Here is a 14,399-nt window from a genome sequence, read left to right on the forward strand (position 1 = left end):
TGACGTTAAAATTGGCCCGAAACCCGAAGGGCGTAAACAGGTCGGGCCCCGTCGGGCTCGGGCTGAAATGCAGGGCTCTAAAAAGTAGGCTAAAAGTATTTTAACAAATTAAACAATATGATCAAGTAATAATTTTACAATCAGAACAGCACAGAAAATAACATTTATTAAGCAACTTAAAGTGCTTCTTTCTGCTCTTCTTTAAAGAGAATTCCTCGACTAAATCATCAAAATCAAGTTAAATCATATTTTGGCGGATTGTTTTACTTTCATTGTTTCACGAGATTCCCTGCCTATTTAGTCATAATAATTAACAGTAAACAAACTTGGCTTGCTGTTTTTGAAGGCAGCTCGACCTTAGGTCGGGTTCGAGTCTCAAGTTTAAATGAAGGAGGAGATGATGAGGAGAGATTCCAGAAGAATTGCGGCCGGGCGCGGAGCACATACTCCCGTTTACGATATGATTTTAATGATGATTGACACAGGACTGTATAGGTTCCTAAAGCTACGTTAAAAGTGTACCCGTTAAAATATTATTACTGCGGTTAAAGAGTTTATTTTGCTCATGGTTTGATCTGGAAAATTCTTAAATTACTTTTCAGTCATTTGCGATGTTACAAGGTTGAACGTCTTCACGTATACATTATTTGCGAGGTACATTTGCAAATGATTCATAAATAATACCTCTGTATTTTAGAAGTACTGTATACTCAAACTCTAAAAACAGCAATGTGATTGCCGATGCGCTGAGAGAGAGAGAGAGAGAGAGAGAGAGAGAGAGAGAGAGAGAGAGAGAGAGAGACTTTGATCCCCTTTATTACAAAAACGAGGTTCAATTAAATATTAAATGGATTAAAGAGAATGTAGTTAAAAATACAACCATACAAAAAACAACAAAATACAATAACAACAATAACAACAACAAGATATCACAGTTAAATGTACATTTGCAAACAACCATTACTGTCAGTTTCACATATGCACTGATTGCATCCCCAAATATAATTAAAAGTCTCTAGGTCTTTAACCAGGTTATAGTAGGCATGTTCCACTTTTAACCTTGATTTGATTAAACCTTTTAAAATTGCCATCACATCAGTTGACCCCTCATTATTAATCTTACTTTTGCGTGAGACCCAAATTCCCATTTTTGTTTGGCCAAATAAAAAGTTAAGTAAAACATGGATCTGTTTTCTGTTCTTATTATATTTTGGCCCATAAATGAAAAGTGTAGGGGAAAATGTCTCTCCTAAAACTGCACACCATTATTCCAATTGAGAAAGCAATGGCCCAAGCCTCCCACATTGAAAAAATAAATGAAAAACAGTTTCAGTAGTTCCGCAAAATGGACATCCCTCCTGTACTTGGGGATCAATGTGTGCTCTATGTCTGTTTGTAGCTATTAACCCATGCACAATTCTCCACTGAAGGTCTCCAGACCTTTTTTCAATGGGAGGTTTGTACAGGGTCCTCCAGCTACCTTTGGGGGAAGAACCTGGTCCTAAGAGCTCCTGCCATTTCGATTCCTTTATCCCTTCTAGACTACGAACGTGTGAAACTTTCACACATGTGATGTACAGTGCCTTTTTCCCTGTTTGGCTAAAAAGGTCCAGTTCAGGTATTTTAAAAGTCAGCAAGGCCCCCTCTTTTTCTTCAAAATCTTCTATGGCAGGGGATATCCTTAGTTCAGGGAAAACAGAGTTCATATCCTCACCAGCCTTTGCACCAGACGAATTGATCTGAACCCAAGCTTAGATGCCAGGATTTCAGCCGTCATCCACCCTTCCGATGTCAATAAATGTCCAATTTTTGTAATTTTTGCAGATATTAGAGCATTCTTCATTGAAGATTTAAAAAATCTCTGAGTCAAAAATAGAATTGTTCAGCAAAGGTTCTTCTTTAGACCAAAGTCTTGTGATATTTAACGTCCTCCAGGCTTTCAGCACTGAATAGTAAAAAGAAGTCAGTCCAGACAAATTAGCGTTTTGTATATCCATAAGAAAGAAATGTTTGTCTAGGCCCATCCCTCCTGCTCTCCTGAGGAGGGCACACGCTACTCCAGACCAGCTTACGTCTGTTCCATATAAAAGTCTTTTAGCTGTTTGGAGTCTAAAAGTCTTGATTCTACTTCTGATATCCACTAATCCATGTCCACCTTCTTGTCTGTGCAAAAATAACACAGGTGCTTTTACACAGTGATGTCCAGTCCAGAAAAAGTCTATTAAACGTTTCTGAATTCTTGATACCAAGTCTTCAGGCGGTTCCAGGATGATCATTTTATGCCATAGGGATGAGGCTATAAGGTTGTTGCAGACCAAAGCTCTTCCCCTATACGATAACTGGGGTAGCAGCCAATGCCAGTGAGACAATCGAGCACACACCTTCTCCACCAAGCCCTCCCAATTCTGTCTCATATAATCCTCCTTCCCTAAAAACACCCCTAAATACTTAACACCAGCTCTTCCCCATTGTAAATTACCTGGAAGGTTTGGAATATTGTGGTCTAAACCACACCACAAAGCGACACTTTTGGCCCAGTTTACTTTGGCAGAAGAAGCTTTACCATAACTCAATAAAATCTCTTTTACAACCTGAACATCCTTATCATTTCTTAAAACAACAGAAATATCATCAGCATATGCTGAAACTTTTATACAGTCATTAAAGCTTAAATCTTGCACCTTCAATCCCATTAATTTCTCTCTTAATTTGCATAGAAGAGGTTCAATAGCTAAACTATAAAGCTGTCCAGAGAGTGGACACCCTTGTCGTATTCCCCTCTGCACCTTAACAGAGACACTAAGGCCACCTGCTATCTTTACCATACATGTGGCCTCATTCTACAACAACTTTATCATTTTTACAAAATTTTCCCCAAAACCAAAAGCCTCCAATACTTTAAAAAGATACTCATGATCTATGCGATCAAAGGCTTTTTCTTGGTCGAGTGATAAAATTCCCACATTAATATTGTTACACAAAGCATAATCAATCACATCACGCATTAAGTGCAAATTATCAGAGATACATCTGTCTTTTATACAATAAGACTGATCCTTATGTATAAGCTTATACAGTATTTTGTTTAGTCTATTAGCGAGACACTTTGATAAAAGTTTATATTCGGAACACAGAATTGCCACAGGTCTCCAGTTCTTTAACAGTGTAAGATCACCTTTTTTCGGTAGTAAAGTCAAGATTGCCCGTTGGCAACTCTTAGGTAAAAAACCTGTACGGATACATTCCTGCAGCACTTCAAAGAGATCTGTTCCAATTATTGACCAAAAATGTTTATAAAACTCGCCAGGAAGACCATCAATACCTGGAGTACGACCTGAAGAAAGTCCCGCTACCGCAGTACTTAGTTCCCCAAAAGTAAATCCAGCTTCTAAACCTTGTTTATCATCGTCATTTAAACTGGGAAGATCTTGTAAAAGTTCATTTTGGATTTGAATGTCTATGTCCTCAGCTGAATATAAATGGGAGTAAAAATCCACAGCTAATCCTCGCATTTCCATAGGATCAGATGTGCATTGTCCATTGTTGATTTTCAGACTAAACATTTGATTCACTTGTTCATTTTTATGTTCCAAGTTGAAAAAAAAAGAAGTGGGACCGTCCATATCTTTTAGTGATAAATATCTATTTCTCACCATAGTTCTTTTGACTTTTTCATTTAAAACCGAGCTCAATTTCAGTCTTTTTTCAGTCCACTCATGTGTATTCACAGAAAGATCTCCCATCATGTTCTTTTCAATCTGAATGATTTCTCTTTCAAGACATTCTAAAGTCCGTTTCAAACACACATTTGAGTAAGATGTATACTGCATACAGAATTCTCTTATGTGAACTTTCCCAACTTCCCACCAAAGGGTAATGCTATCAAATATTTCTTTCTCAACTTTCCAAGTTTCCCACAAATGTTTAAAAGAATCACAGAAATCCTTGTCTTGCAATAGTTTAACATTAAAGTGCCAGTACGCACTTCTTTTTTTCTTAAAAGTCATATTACAATCGACAGTGATTAGTTTATGATCAGTAAAAGGTGTAGGGACAATAGCTGTATTTACAACTCTACTTTTCATATTTTTTGATAAATACAATCTGTCAAGGCGTGCTGCTGAAATATTTCCATCATAAACCTTTACCCAAGTGTATTGTTTCACCAAAGGATTGTTTTCTCTCCATATGTCAGTGAAATTAAAAGTTTTAATAACATTTGCTAGTACTGTAGGTGACTGAAAATGGAGTTCTTCTCCGTTTCTATCCAGTACGGAGTTAAGTGTACAGTTCCAGTCCCCACCTAGAAATATTAACTCACTTTCTTGTTGTTGTCTTAAAAATACATTCAGCTTATTAAAAGTATGTATTCTGTCAGCCCCTATATTAGGTGCATATATGTTCACAAACACAAATAAAACCCCATTTAAATCGACCTTAACTGCCAAACATCTTCCTGGTTCAATTTCTTTTTTATAAAGAACTTTAGCTTTTGTGGCTGGGGAAAAAAGAATTGCAGTTCCTGCACTTAAATTAGTCCCGTGTGAATAAACACATTCATTCCTCCACCACATTTTCAAGTCAACTTCATTATTTACGTCACTGTGAGTTTCTTGTAGGAAAATCACATCAAGGTTTTTCAACCTGATAAATTCTAGAATTATGTCAGCCTTTCTCCTATCCCTCATCCCATTAACATTTAGAGAACCCACACGTAAGGTTTCCATAAGGAGAAAAGAGAGGAGAAAAAAAACATTCAAAAAGAGAAATGTATTGCCCATTATGTTAATAAAATTTTCCTTTCTTCGCTTTCCCTTTTCCAGTTTTACATTTTTTCCGTATATCAGTTAAATGCTTCTTCAGTCTAAAACGTTTCTGCTGTGATAATTCGTCATAGCTGCAACTTTTTCTTGCCCATATAACAGAGGAGATAAATTTATCCAAATCTGGAAAAAATTCTCTCACTTCTGTAGTTTTACCTTTGGTCTCATCTAAAAAAGCATTAATTTGAGCCACACTATACAAATCTTCTGTCATCACTTTAGACATCTCTGACCCTTCAGACCAATGCCCATCATCTCTCATGCTATCCTCAGTACATTGAGACAGTCCATCTAAATCATCTACTGAGTATTGTTCTCCTGTTTGTACATCAGTTTGAGTTACAGTCTCATTTTCATTAACATCTTCAACTATATTCAATTCAATTCAATTTTATTTATATAGCGCTTTTCACAATTTGGTAATTGTATCAAAGCAGCTTTACATAATAGATGCAGTGAAAAGCACAGAAAATCGACAGATAGCACAACATAATAAACGGTAGCACAAGCAGTTAAATTTGCTACGGCTATAAATCAACATTATAAGCAAACGTATTACTAATGTAACGTATAGAAGTTAAGCCCAAAAAGGCTGCCTCCCCGGGTTGGAAAACCCCCTAGGAGAAAAAAACCCCGGAATTTTAGCCGGGGAAGTAAAAAAAGTCATAGGAGGAAAAAACCCTTGGGAGTTATATATATATATATATATATACACATTGAAACGGAAGGAGATTAAGCGGAGATTAAGCGGGTTCTGCCGGTGGTCTTTGGTCAGGCATCAGCTGGACATCACGATGAAGAACAGCTAGTAGATCAGTTGTGTGCCGACTTTCACATGTACCGGAAATGGATCTGTTTGTCTCGTCCTCGGGATCAAGGACGAGACAGGGAGAGAGAAACATAATCTTATTAGCGTAGGGGCCGTTCACATAGAAAACAAGTGTCACACAGTAATGTGGTTGTAGTCAGCTCGGTTCCGGACAGGCTAACTATTGCTGGTTAAGTGTATTACATATAGTTGATGATTTTAGAAACGGAAACAGAACTCGTTTGACTAAGGCCAGAGGCCCCACTGCCGTCGTTAATACTAACGTACAGTGGCAAATGGTTCTGTATGACATACTATTTTAAGGTCATGGGAAAAGGCCAAAATTGCAAGCCGGCCATATTTGGCAGTTAAGACTCAATCGAAAACCAATTCAAAGTTTCAGCATATTACTAAAGAGTATTAATGAGATTTACCATGCTTTGGAGTGTTAACGATTTATTCATTAATTTATTTATTTATAAGGTTGTACAAGCTAGCTATTAGGAGATAAGTACCATTGTTAAAACAACTATTTAAGAGCCTTGTTAAAGAGAAAAGTTTTAAGTCTAGATTTAAAGTTATCTACTGTCTCTGATTTTCGGACGTCGGTTGGTAAATCATTCCATAGCTTAGGGGCTAAGTAGGAAAAGGATCTGCCACCTTTAGACACTTTTGATATTTTAGGGATAATTAAGAGGCCAGAATTTTGTGACCGCAATGCACGTGGTGGATTGTATTCTGATAATAATTCTCTAAGATATGAGGGTGCTAGGCCATTTAAGGCTTTGTAGGTGATTAGTAATATTTTAAATTGTATACGATATTTAACTGGTAGCCAGTGTAAAGATGCCAGAATTGGGCTTATGCGGTCATACTTCTTAGTTCGAGTAAGAACTCTTGCAGAAGCGTTTTGAACTAGCTGAAGCTTGTTGACCTGTTTTGCATGGCATCCTCCGAGTAACGAGTTACAATAGTCTATTCTAGAGGTCATAAAAGCGTGGATAAGCTTCTCTGCATCTGATGCAGACAACATATGGCGTATTTTTGAGATATTTCTAAGGTGGAAGAATGCTGTGCGGCAGACATTGGAGATATGGCTGTCGAAGGATAAACTGCTGTCGAACATCACACCTAAATTCTTAACCGTGGAGGTTGGCACCACAGTGCAGCCATTTATGGGCAACTTGTAATCTGTCATATTATATTTGTAGCGATTCGGTTCGATAACAAGTATCTCTGTCTTATTGAAGTTTAGCATAAGAAAATTATGTGACATCCAGTCACTTATATCGCTGATGCAGTCTGATAGCTTAGAAAAATTTTGTGTTTCGCTAGGATGCGAGGAGATGTAAAGCTGTGTGTCATCTGCATAGCAGTGAAAACTTATGTTATGATTTCTGATAATGTCTCCTAGAGGAAACATATATAACGAGAACAGGATAGGACCTAAAACTGATCCCTGCGGTACGCCGTATTTAACCAGAGAGTGATGTGACTCCTCCTCATTTACATAAACAAAGTGATAGCGATTGGTTAGATACGATCTGAACCAAGCTAGCGCCTGACCACTGATGCCAACATAGTTTTCTAGCCTATTAAGTAAGATTGTGTGATCTATTGTGTCAAAGGCTGCACTAAGGTCTAATAATATAAGGAGTGATATTTCGCCACGGTCGGATGTTAGGAGAAGGTCATTTGTAACTCTAAGCAGCGCTGTCTCTGTGCTATGGTGGGGCCTGAATCCTGATTGGAACTTTTCATACGCACTATTATTTGCTAGGAATGTGCGTAGCTGGCTTGCCACTACCTTTTCTAATATTTTGGAAAGAAAAGGGAGATTTGAGATTGGTCTAAAGTTATTTAGATCTCCCTGGTCAAGGTTTGGTTTTTTAATGAGCGGTCTAATAACTGCTAGTTTGAAAGCTGTTGGAACGTATCCTAATTCTAATGATGAGTTAAAGACATTTAGTACTGGGTTAGACACTATAGGGAATACCTCTTTGAGTAATTTTGTGGGAACAGGGTCCAATATACAGGACAATGATTTGGATGACGCTACTAATTTAGATAGCTCTTCTATTGTAGTAGGTTTAAATGACTCAAGATGTTCGTATGGTAGGCAAGCGTTAAATGTATTACTGGGTAGAGTGGTGGCTGCTTGGGTACCTACAATGTTTTCCCTAATAATCATAATTTTCTTAGTAAAGAAGTTCATGAATTCGTTACTATTGTGTGGGAGTTTATTAGTGGGTTCTGTTTGTTCTTTATTTCTAGTCAGTTTCGCAACTGTGCTAAAGAGGAAGCGAGGGTTATTATGATTTTCTTTAATAAGATTGCTGAGATACGTAGATCTGGCGATTTTTATAGCCTGTCTGTAGTGTTTGACACTCTCTTTCCATGCTGCACGCCATACCTCTAAGTTTGTGCTTCTATAATTTCTTTCCATTTTTCTAGCAGCCTTTTTAAGGGCAGCGGTATGATGGTCGTACCATGGTGCTGGCGTTTTTTCTTTGATTCTCTTTTTTCGAATTGGAGCTACGGCATCCAACGTGTTAGAACAAATACTGTTCAGGTTTTCTATTACAATATCTAGATCTTCCGGGTTATCTGCTACATGTTTCATTTGGGACAGGTCTGGAAGAGTGCTAATAAAGTTATCTTTAGTGGTGGAAATTATTGTTCTGGCTAGTCGGTAGCGTATTGTGGATCGAGTGATCATATCTAGAAGTACCGTGTATGAGACAAGGCAATGGTCTGAAACTGCATCGCTCTGAGGTGATATCTCGATTTCATTAATATTGAGCCCGAGTGACATAATTAAGTCTAATGTGTGCCTATGAGTATGCGTGGGCCCTGTCACGTTTTGTCTAATATTGAGAGAATTTAGAATATCCATAAATCCTAATGTATCTGTTGGGTTATCAACATGTATATTAAAGTCACCAATGATAAGAGCGTTATCTACAGTGACTACGAGGTCAGACAGGAAATTTGATATTTCTTTAAGAAAATCTACATGATGGCCCGGAGGTCTATAGATTGTAGCCAGGACAAAAGAGAGCTGTTTATGGTTACGATCAGTTATTTCCATATTTAATAGCATTATTTCAAATGAATTAAATTTTAGTTCGGATTTATGGTTTACTTTGAAAAAGTTTTTGTAAATTGTAGCTACACCACCCCCTCTCCCCTTTAAACGTGGTTCATGTTTATAATAGTAGTCTTGTGGGGTGGATTCGTTTAAACTAATGTAATCGTCTGCTTTAAGCCAGGTTTCTGTTAAAGAGAGTGCATCTAAGTTTTGGTCAGTAATTATTTCATTAACAATGGGTTCTTTATTGGTAAGCGATCTAATGTTAAGAAGGCCGAATTTTAACATTCGAGGTTCATCTGTAAACGTATTGTTTTCTAATTTTATGTTAGTAAGATTTGTACGAGACGAGGTAAACGGTGCTCTGTATTTGTTTGTTCGAGGAATGCACACAGTTGAAATGTGTTGATACTCTGGTAAGATAGACTCTATGTTCTGGGATATATGTGATCTTGACATGTCAGAGCAACTAACAGATGGACGGGTAGGCCGATCTATCTGTTTCCTTACCTGGGCCCTGGCTAGTCAGACTGTATTAGAATTTAGAGTATTGGTCAGATTTCTAGAGAGTATAGCATTTTCTTCCGATGACGGATGAAGGCCATCTCTCTTTAGCAGGTCAGGTCTCCCCCTGAAGTGTTTCCAATTATCTATAAACCCTACGTTATGCTGAGGGCACCATTTTGACATCCAGTGGTGAAGAGACACTAATCTGCTATAAGTTTCATCACCCCGGTAGGCGGGGAGGGGACCAGAGCAAATTACATTATCTGACATTGTTTTTGCAATTTCACACACCTCTTTAATAGTATCTTTGGTGATCTCTGACTGGCAGAGTCTGGTGTCATTTGCGCCGGCATGAATAACAATTTTAGAAAACTTACGCTTAGCATTAGCCAGTACTTTAAGTTTGGATCTAATGTCTGACGATCTGGCTCCCGGTATACAGTCAACTATGGTGGCTGGTGCCTCAATGTTCACGTTCTTAAGTATCGAGTCTCCAATAACAAGGGCACCTTTAACAGATGTCTCAGCCGGTGTATTGTTCAGAATGTCGAATCTGTTAGAAACTACTAGGGGGGACTTCGATGGGCATCGAATATGACTACGCCGCCTGACAGTCACCCAGTTAGTCGGCCGTGTTAACTCAGTTGCCGGAACCGAGCTATGTGTACTACGCGTTACCGTAGGCGCACCCGAAACAGTGTTTGAAACATTAACATTAGCATTAGCGGTCTTACTGTCCTCAACGAGCGTTCGGATGTGCGCTTCTAGTTCTGCAACCTTCTCCGTCAGCCTTACTACTTCAATACACTTAACACATGTAAACCCCTCTGTGCTGACGGAAGAAGCTAAACTGTACATGTGGCAAGCAGTGCAGGTTACAATGATAAGCGGAGTCTTACCGTTTTCATTTTGGGCGATGGCGTCTCTGTTCGCCTGAACGCGGTCCGTGAAGCTGCATCGAGACCGGTGCTCGCTCGCTGGCTGCCTCGGTCGTCTCCGGGTGTCTGGAGCCAGGGTGATGTGAGGCACGCTGTACCGGCTGTTGCGAATATATCACCTGTATGCATAGCAACACTACATCCAGCCTGGTCTCTGCTATCAGTCTCATCATCCACACCAGCATCGCTTTCACTCACCTCGTGCCCGTAGACTTCCTCTAAAGACCTTTTACTTTGCTTCTTTGTTGCTTGTTTCTTTTGTGTTACTGTATTCTCCACAGCATCAACAGTGTCGTTATGATGAGATGGTCCGCTTTCAGTTATGTTGACAGGCAATTGTTGTTCATCATTCACTTTCTTATTAGGGCACGAAAAGCGTTTATGGCCTATAAGTCCGCATTCAAAGCACCTCAAATTATCGGTACTTGCATACACCATATACGAATCATCTCCGTGATTTACACGGAACGAAATCTCCAATGTGCGATCTGATGAAGTCAGGAACATTAATACTTGTCGCCTGAACGACATAACGTGTTTAAGATCCGTGCTTTTACATCCTAAGGGGATGTTTCTGACAGGGCTTGCGATCTTGCCATATCGCATTAATTCCTTAACGATCGCATCATTTGATACAAAAGGCGGTACGTTTGAAATGGTGACTTTAGTCGACGGAGCCGATAGAGGAGTCACGGGCACAAACGTTTCCTTAATCCACAAACCATTTTCAGTTACTTGGCTTACTAACTGCTCTGATGTTAAAAACACGACAACAGCTTTATTCATTCGTGATGCTGAGAGAATATTGTCAAACCCGACAATTTCCCCCACCACCACGAGCACATCTTCAACACTGACGCCGAGTTCAGGCACACACCTGCACCCATTACGCAGCGACATGTCTGACGCCATACCGCACGCGGCACGCGACACACAGTCGCGAGCCTAACCGTGTTTAATAACCAGTTACTTTAAAACTATAGATTCTAATCCAGAGAGGGGGAAAATAGAAAACACTTCCAGAAAACAATCTAGAAATCCTACGCTCACTCTAACCAGCACGCTCCACTCGCCCCACTACACACGGACATGCGCAGAGAGAGAGAGAGAGAGAGAGAGAGAGAGAGAGACCGCGGCCTTGTACAAGAGTGGAAATGACCGATGTTATTTGAAGTCGGCTCTTAAAGGACAAAATATCTCATAAGCTATTACGTACACTGTAAAAAATGTCTGTAGAAATTACAGTATTAATGGGTATTACTGGCAACTAGCTGCCAGTAACTTACTGTAGATTTTACATTTATGTTATTTACTGGCAACATTTTGTTCAAAGTTAAATGAACATGAAACATTTTTTGACTTTATCTTCTACAGTAAGTTACTGGCAACCAGCTGCAAAATTACAACACATTTTTTAGAGTGTAGCTATCATACATAACATTATACATTCTTGCGACCCAGTGGTTGGGGGCCTCTGCTCTAGTTAGCACTTACGCATAATTACGTCAATCAAAATGTTTTAAAAACTCAAAATAGAATTGTCTCGGAGGCCCCCTAGTGTTCGGGGCCCTGGACTGCAGCCCATGTTGCCCATTAGAATAACGCGGCCTTGACTATAATGTTTGACACTTGCATTACATGCGAACGGCCCCTACGCTAATAGAATTCTGTTTTTCTCTCCCTGTCTCGTCCTCGACCACGAGGACAATGAGACAAACAGACCCAGTTCCTGTTGCTGTGAAGATCATCGCACCACTGATCCACTGGCTGTCCTTCAACGTGATGACCAGCCGATGCCCGACCAACGACCACCGGCTAAACCAGTTTAATTCACTTACGCGCCTCCTATCTATAAATATCCATATCTATATCTATATATATATATATATATATATATATATATATATATATATATATATATATATATATATATATATATATATATATATATTAATTCCTCCCAAGGGTTTTTGTCCTTCCTGGAGTTTTTCCCATTGGGTTTTTTCCTAGGGGGTTTTTTCGTCCCAGGGAGAGTCAGCCAACTTTGGCTTAACTTAGCACTTTACTGTATACGTTACATTATTAATATGCTCGCTTGTACGGTTTAACCGCTATCTCTACTTCTTATATTATCTATTGATTTTCTGTTTTCTCCTCTACATCTTCTCATGTAAAGCTGCTTTGCAACAATTAACACTTGTGAAAAGCGCTATATAAATAAAATTGAATTGAATTGAATTGAATAAGTTAATAAAATTTTAAATATGGATATTTCTACAAAAACACTGCACGGATTACCCTCAGAAGATCTTTGTTTATCATCCTGGAGCCGTTTGGATTTAATTTGTGAAGGATGGACGCACTTTTTTTGGACTTGAAGGTAGTGGACTATGGTTGGACCCCGTAACATTACATTTAATCAACTGAAAGATCTAAAATATTTTCTAAAATATCCGAAAATGTGTTTGTCTGATAAACGATGGACATATGCAACTCGGACAGCTTGGGGGTGAGTAAATCATGGGTTTAATATCGTTTTTGGCCGAACTATCCCTTCAGATTGTAGCCGATTATTTGCGTCATAACACACTGTATTTAAGATTACTCCGGGTTCCAATAACCACACGTTAAAACTTTGTTTTTAAAAGTAGGCGGGAGTATAATCCATAATATCCAAATAGCGTTGTTATTTCAGTGAGACATGATAACAGCAGGGTATCAGCGAGCGAAGTGACTGACTGCTCTGTGCTCTCTCTAGCTCCCTGGTGGGTGGAGACCTACGGATGGGGTGGTGGGCGGGAAAATTCAAACTGAATGTGACGAAACGGTTTGTTACGTAACAACGGAGCTGAGTTTGAAACCGTGTAATCTGAGACTCAAAGCAGAGGACATTCAGAAACCTGTATCTCACTCAAAACAGCATGGATGTATTTTTTTGAAGTTTGTATGCGTGTGGGAGCATCAGAGACACAAATGAACACCCCAAAACCCAGAAAAAGTGAGTTTTTCATAATATGGACACTTTAAAATGGCGGTTTTAGGTGATTCTTCGACGTTGATGCCACCTTCACATAAAAAGTAAGAGGTATGGAAGCATTTTAGATTTCTCATGCAAGACGACAACGATACTGTTGTGGCTTTTCATTTCTTTTTATTAATTACCCACTTGTAAACGTATGTTCACTTATTTTTTCACTTATTTTTTATTAATATAATATTTGTATTAAATCTATATTCATTGAGTTGCTAGAGAATCGAGTATAAAAAACGACCCAAGAACCAGGATCGAAAATTGAATCGAGAATCGAAATCGAATCGATTTGATAGCTTGTGAATCGAAACTGAATCGATCTGGAACATCTGAATCGATACCCAGCCCTAGTTATAAGCAAAAACACATGAATTTAATAATATTAAAAATATCATAACTTTCTCAATCCGCAACAGATTTTTACAATCCAGCTATCTTTGTAAATGAGAATGTCTGCTCTGTCTAGTCACGTGATACATTTTGAGCTTTGGGGTTTTTGAAAATTTTGTCATCATACCTCCAAATATGTATCTGTAGAAATATTATGTAGATGTGTGAATTACGCAACGCTACGCGATTCTTACACCTTCCTGCGCAACACTGAAAGTACGAGCTTGTGAAACTGATATACAAGACTCAAGTTACAAGTATGGATTTTTGACCCAAATTTTACTGCCTTTGAAGTAGTTTATTTTAATCCAAATATGTGCATCATGAGTTTACTAATATAATCCAACTATGCAGTAGTCTAAAGAACCATCTGGACCAGCTGTGTGTATTCAGGTTTCATGGTAGTTTAAAGAGCCATCTGGACAGGCACAAAGGGTTTTAGTATTAGCAAACAGCCAAGGGTCAAATAGGTCATGGGAAGGAGACACTGGTCTAAGGAATGTCATGTGGTTCTTCAAGTTACAAGCCTGAACAGAAACATATTGTTTGAACCAGGGAGGGGAGGGAACAAAGACCTATATATTTACCAAGCCCTGGCTCAGAGGTGCAGACTGGTTTTGGAGGATCCTCCCAGTACTTCACTCTGGTTCTGGGGGGATTCACCAGGGCAGGCTCGGCTTCTTATTTGACCGAAAATAAAAGTCTATCTCTTGAAATCAAAACCTAAGACTGAAGATTGTTTCATTTGAGGAAAAGGAAAACCACAACACCTTGGAAAGCCAATCAACACATGGCTTGCTGCCAACCAATC

Source organism: Misgurnus anguillicaudatus, chromosome 10 (assembly GCF_027580225.2).
Source record: "Misgurnus anguillicaudatus chromosome 10, ASM2758022v2, whole genome shotgun sequence".
Taxonomy (NCBI): Eukaryota; Metazoa; Chordata; class Actinopteri; order Cypriniformes; family Cobitidae; genus Misgurnus; species Misgurnus anguillicaudatus.